Source organism: Pan troglodytes, chromosome 21 (assembly GCF_028858775.2).
Source record: "Pan troglodytes isolate AG18354 chromosome 21, NHGRI_mPanTro3-v2.0_pri, whole genome shotgun sequence".
NCBI classification, from domain to species: Eukaryota; Metazoa; Chordata; class Mammalia; order Primates; family Hominidae; genus Pan; species Pan troglodytes.
Window position 1 is genome coordinate 61732637 of NC_072419.2, and position 6000 is coordinate 61738636.

Sequence of the window (6000 nt, forward strand, 5' to 3'; positions counted from 1 at the left end):
TAATATATAGTATATTTAAACATCATTACATTTGTGGTCTTCGGTTTTGTGTGTGTGTGTGTGATTTTCTTTATTTAAAGGCCTAGCTTCTCAATAAAGATGCATACATGAGTCATAGTATTAGAAGCTCAAGAATAAATCTTCACTGAATAACGGACTGAATCCTTGTACATCAGATGTCCCATTGCTCTTTCTTTGACTTACACATTTTGGGGTCTACAAAAATAGCCATAGTGAAAGTTCAAAGTAACTAAGAAGTTAAAAAGGAAAATAAATCTTGATTTTTTATGACCTTTGGCAAGAGATATGTGAAACTTAGTAACCAGGTAGGTCATTTTTCACTGGCCTTTTTCTTCCAGAAAATTGTCATTCTTAAAATGTACATTTGAAAACAATCCTAGCTATTTTAAATAATGCCGAGATAAATAGGGAAGTTCATATATCTCTTTAAGATACTAATTTTATCTCCTTTCAATATATATCCAAAAGTAGGATTGCTGAATCATAAATGGCAATTCTATTTTTAATTTTTTCAAGCGGCCTCCATACTGTTGTTCATAATGGCTATACCAATAGATACACTTTTTAACTGTCAACTGCACCTCAATAAACCTGGGGAAAAAATAATCTCTATGTCAGCATCAGTTCAATATTGAAAAGTCATTTTATTCTTAAGAAACATCATGAGAGTACACATATTGGAAAAAGAAAGAATAAGTCTATTTCTTTATCACTGCATTGAGCAGAATGCAAAAATTATGCTTGGTAAGGGAGGTTAACTGAACCATACAACTTTAAAAATATTTCAACCTCAAAATGTCATTAATTGCAAATGAGTTGCAAATGTTCCATTTACAACTCGAAGGAGTATTGGACAAATGTTCAGTAAATGTTTGATCTTAATGATTGTTTTATATCTCTTCAGTTCGGCCCTCCAGATCTCCTTTCCAACTTTCTCAACACAATTATCATCCCAGGAGTGGGGCCTGGAGTCAACGGGCTCCTTTGACCTTTGACTCCAGGTTGCCTTTGGCCAATGAGAGCCCCAGCAGGAGATTTGAGGGGAGGAGGTGAAGGGGCAGGCTTGACTTCAGCTGGAGCTGCCCTGCAGGACTGCCTCAGGCTGGGTGGACCCTGCACTAAAGGTCACAGGACCTCTCAAGGCTACACCCATCCCATCCAGGAACTACTCCTTTCCCTTGATTCCTAAAACCTGGAGGTGGTAACAGCTTTGCTGTGATTAGCCAAGGTAATGCCAATCTTCCCTGTGGTTTCTTTGTACCCTGCCCACACCTTTCCAAGCACTCTCATATTGAGAGTGCCAGCTATCACCTCAAGCCAGGACTCTGAGTGATTCAAAGATAAAAATATATAAGAAATGATGCCTATTACTATAAAATTTCATACAGTTCGGTATAGAAATAAAACATGTGTGCAAATAAATATAACACATGTTTTAAAAAAGCACTAGGGGCCATTTGAAAACAATTAAAATGCTATGGAGTTTTAAAGACAGAGAAATTACCTCTTTTGGGGTAATCAGAAAAGATTTCATGGAAGACACATAAATGGGACCTGGAAAGATGGAGAGTATTTCAAATACTCTCCATAATACATAAATGGGACCTGGAAAGATGGAGAGTAAGGAAAGGTGCATCCAGGTAGAAGAAATAGGGCAAACAAGGGAACATTGGGAAAAAAATGGCATGGCTTATTTGGGGAACTGTGATTAAATTGTATTAGAAAATGAAATACATGATTAGAAACAACAGAAAGAATAGCAAACAATAAGTAAGTGAGGGACGAGTTGAGTTCAAATATTAGAGTAGTTAGAAATTTGGTAGACATTTTAAAATCAGCGGTGGGTTTATAATTGTATCTTACTGTGTGTAAAACTATCAAATATATAAGCATTTGAGAACAAAGGCCGAACTTTAGAAAACTTAAAAGCGAGACCCTTTTGTAGAATTGTTAGAGCCTGAGCTAGGGTAATAACAAGAGTAATGAAGAGGAGGAGATGATTGAGAAGGGTACTGAAAGAGTTACGACTCTGTGGGACTCAGAGCCAGTCCCAGTCGTATGGAGGCATGACTTAGAAGAATGTGTAAAGGATGATTCCGGATGGCAGAAAGGAAGGATGGAAGTTCCATTAATGGTCATTTGAAAGTCATTAGAAGGAACAATTTGTGAGAAGAAGACAAGTTCAGTTTTGATAAAAACAAATGTAGTATCTGCCAGCCTGACATTAAGATGAACTTGGGGAGCAGATGATCACAAATGTAGAGGTCGTGCCCAACAGACGGGATAGAGCTAGAAGGCAGGTTTGGAAAAAAGACTAAAAGAGGTGATCACTGAATCACAGGCAGGAGATGAAACTTGGCTTAATGCTCATATGTAGGAAGAGAAAGAAATAGAAAGATTAAGAGTCATTAACATAGAGTTAAGTATGTTAATGTGTAGAAACTATTTAGCACAGTGCCTTGTTAAGGGTAAATTCTTAATAAAACATAGGCTATTATTAAAGTCACTATTGAGTTAAGGGGAATGTTAGGACAATGAAGTGTAGAATCAAGAAGATTTAAATAAGGATACAAGTTGCTGCAGTTTCAAGTGCTCTAATTTGGAGACGCTAGAGATAGGTATTTGGAATATATCTAGGAAGACAGAAAAGGATGGGAAAAATAGATAAAAAACATCATCTACTCTCTGGTTTTCCCTAAATACTCTTACTTTCTGAGGTCAGTATTTATCTCTTGTATCCTTTCCAAGGACTGTGGAAAGCTTCGTGACTCCTCTGCAATATCATCGAAATGTGTGTTGTTTATATTGACTAAGAGCATAAGCCATGGAGTCAGAATGCCTGGATTTGAATCCTGGCTTCTTTTTTAAACTGAATCTATGACTTTGGACAAATTGCTTAAGCTTTATGTTTCTAGATGTTTTCATCTATAAAATAGGGTCCTGAGATAACCTACCTATCTCTATTATGTAAATGAGGTTGATACTTTAAAGGTAACTCCTGTAGCTAACTAATCAGTGTTGGCTAATGTATTTACTATATTTTGCTCCCAGTTAATTACATATTTCTGCATCTGTTAACTACCCTTTCTGCAACTGTTAACCCCCTTTCCAGCCACTCTGCATGCTCTGGGTGTTAACAGTTGTTGTAGCAGAAGTAGTAGGTAAACTGAACAGGATACCAACAGAGAACAGGCATCAGCGCACAAATAATAGGTATCCTTGACCTCAGGTTTTTGGGCCACCTTGGCTATAAGGAATTTCTGAGCCCTATCCATATCACTCAGGACCTCCCCCACAATGAAATCACCTTCCCAAGTCTATGTTATTCTCTATGTTTTGGGCTAAGAGACATGAAGTACAGAGAGGTTATATAAACTAAATTTTAAAAATAAATTAATGAAATAGAAAGTTGGCAATTAGCATAAGAACCAAACTTAGTTCTAAAATATAAAAACCTACAATGTTCCACAAATTTCAAAAGTATGTTGGGACAGTATTAAAATATCCACCAATACTAAAAATGATTTGCCACAGTTTGAAAGATGCATAAACAACTGACAAGTCTCTTCCCCATGCCCCTACTACGTAAACCTGAAATTGTATTTTTTAAGTGAAAAATTGGATCATAATATAAAACAGGCAGCAAGTGGCTTCCCTGATCTTCTGGCTACCATTGTGGTTTATTTGTATGTACGATTTTATATAAATATGGAATTTGAATGCTTTTAAGAGTTAAATAGCCACAAACTTCACCATCCTCTATTACTTTGCTTACGTAATCAGTCTGATTCACATTTTTTTTTTTTTTGGTTGCTGATGTTTCTTTGTTTTTTTATACCTGCTAGGACTTGTGACCATTTGAGGTTGTAACTTAGTAGACGCCAAAGATAAGACACTTTCGTTGGTCGTCTTTATTGGATTTCATATACACACATTATTCAGGGGAACTGACTATCTCCAATTCAGGCCTAGACAACTAATTTATTCAAAGAACATTAAATATTTAGTCTGAGTTGTTTTATAGACAATATGCTGTCAGTGATGTTTTGTTCCCCTATATTTCTGGTATCAGAAATATTGTCATTTTTATTTACAGGTGTGGAACCCAACTGATATGCCTCCAGGGAAAAAAGCATAAAAGCCTTTTGTCGTGTAGCCCACTGGGGAATCTGGAGTTTCAACAACCTCAATTGCTCATTTACCCCTATTTTTGTCAAAGGCGTATTTTCATAAGCATTCCCACACTAAATCTGGGAGGAACAGAATATTAACTAGTTTTCTTTTTTCTAATCACTGGCTCATTTAACATGAAAAAGTAAATGACACCCTAGCTTATTTCATTTATTTTTTTATATTGCTTTTTTGCTAGAACTCTAAAAGCAAAAAGGCCTTAGGTATCATAATGTACAAGTGTGAGTGATTAGCAGGATGCAAATACTCAGTTAATCTCCCAGGAACACCATTTAGGGGTCTGCACGGCCTTCTTTATAGAGGCAATAAAGACTGGGGGATATGTGGGCATTAATTTTTCACATAAAATGTTAATGAGATGCACAACTCATTACTATTCTTTCATTCCCGGATTTTAAAAGATAGTCTTTGCCATAGTTCTATTTAATCTAAGAAGGATATCTTAAGTAGTAGAATCCTAAAGTCTTCCTAGCAGCCGTTTTCATGTTCATGGTAGATTTTTGTTTAATAGATGGCCAAGAAAACAACATAAAACAACTTAGCTCAGAGATATAATAATTTACAAGTGTACAGAGCGCTGCAGTTTACAAAGCATTTTTGAGTGTATTATCTCATTTGGGTTCCCTGGCAGACAGACTCTGAGATGGAGATTAGGATGCAGGAAACTTACTGCCATGTACTCTTGGAAGGAAGAGTAAGAAAACTGGACTGGGCAGAAGGAGAGGAGAGGCTGTAAGGCAGACACCACGAAGGCCTCAGCCAACACTGCTGGGAACTCTGAAGGTTCTCATGAGTTGGCGTGAGGTGGCTTTTATATTTCTCTGTGGACCAGTCATTGTATATGGACTAACCCAAGAAGGAGAAATGACCTTGGGCGAAGCAAATCGTTTTAGCTGAGGCAATTCCAACAGCCCTTAAATAAAAATTTAGGTATTTCCCTCTCCCCTCCCCGGCATATGTTTACACAAGCAAATGGCAAGAGATGCCCCTGGAGAAATCATTACCATGTGGCATCATAGGGTCCTTCCTTCTGGGAACCTGGCTTTTCCTTCAGTCAAAGGAATTTTGATCTGAATATTGACTTTGTTGCAGAAATCGGGAAAAGGATTGTGACATTTTATTTGGGCAACTTCCCTCAGCCTCCTGACCTTCTATGCTAGATTTTATTTTGATTGCACACTGTAGGGGTATGGTTGTCGACTGCCCATAGGGACAAGTTCCATTAATCCTCTCTCTATGAATCCTCTCTCTTTCTTTTTTCTGTAACTTCTCTGGGTGAATCTGTGAAATTTATCTCTCTATGATGCAGGACTGTTGATGTCTTTGCTCATTTTTCAAAGTTTTCAGTTTTACGTTTAATTCTAAATTCCTAGGGGTCAACCCCGTGTCTGCATAGGTTGGTGTCTGTCCATAACTGGGCAGGGGTTGTGCTCACCACCTTGAGTCAGTAAGGCTTCCGTTCCTTACAATGAATTTAAGGTTCAGAAGGTTTTCAACTCTTCCCTAGTTTTACCTTCTACTGGGTCCATTCACATCTCTTATGCAAATGTGTGTACCCTCAAGGCTAAACGGGAGTGTGTAGCTGGCTTGGGCCCGCTTGACTCTAGTGCGCATGTGTGTAGCCTCAGTCTAGCGTATGCTGTTCTAACCATGCACCCTTAGGCTAGTTAATCAATTGGCCCTCCCCACTTGACCAACTCCAAAATAACCAGTTCTACCAACAAGGCTGCGCTGAGTGTGGCCAAGTCCACTGGTCTAAGTGAATGAGTCCCTTTGACTAGGACAGAG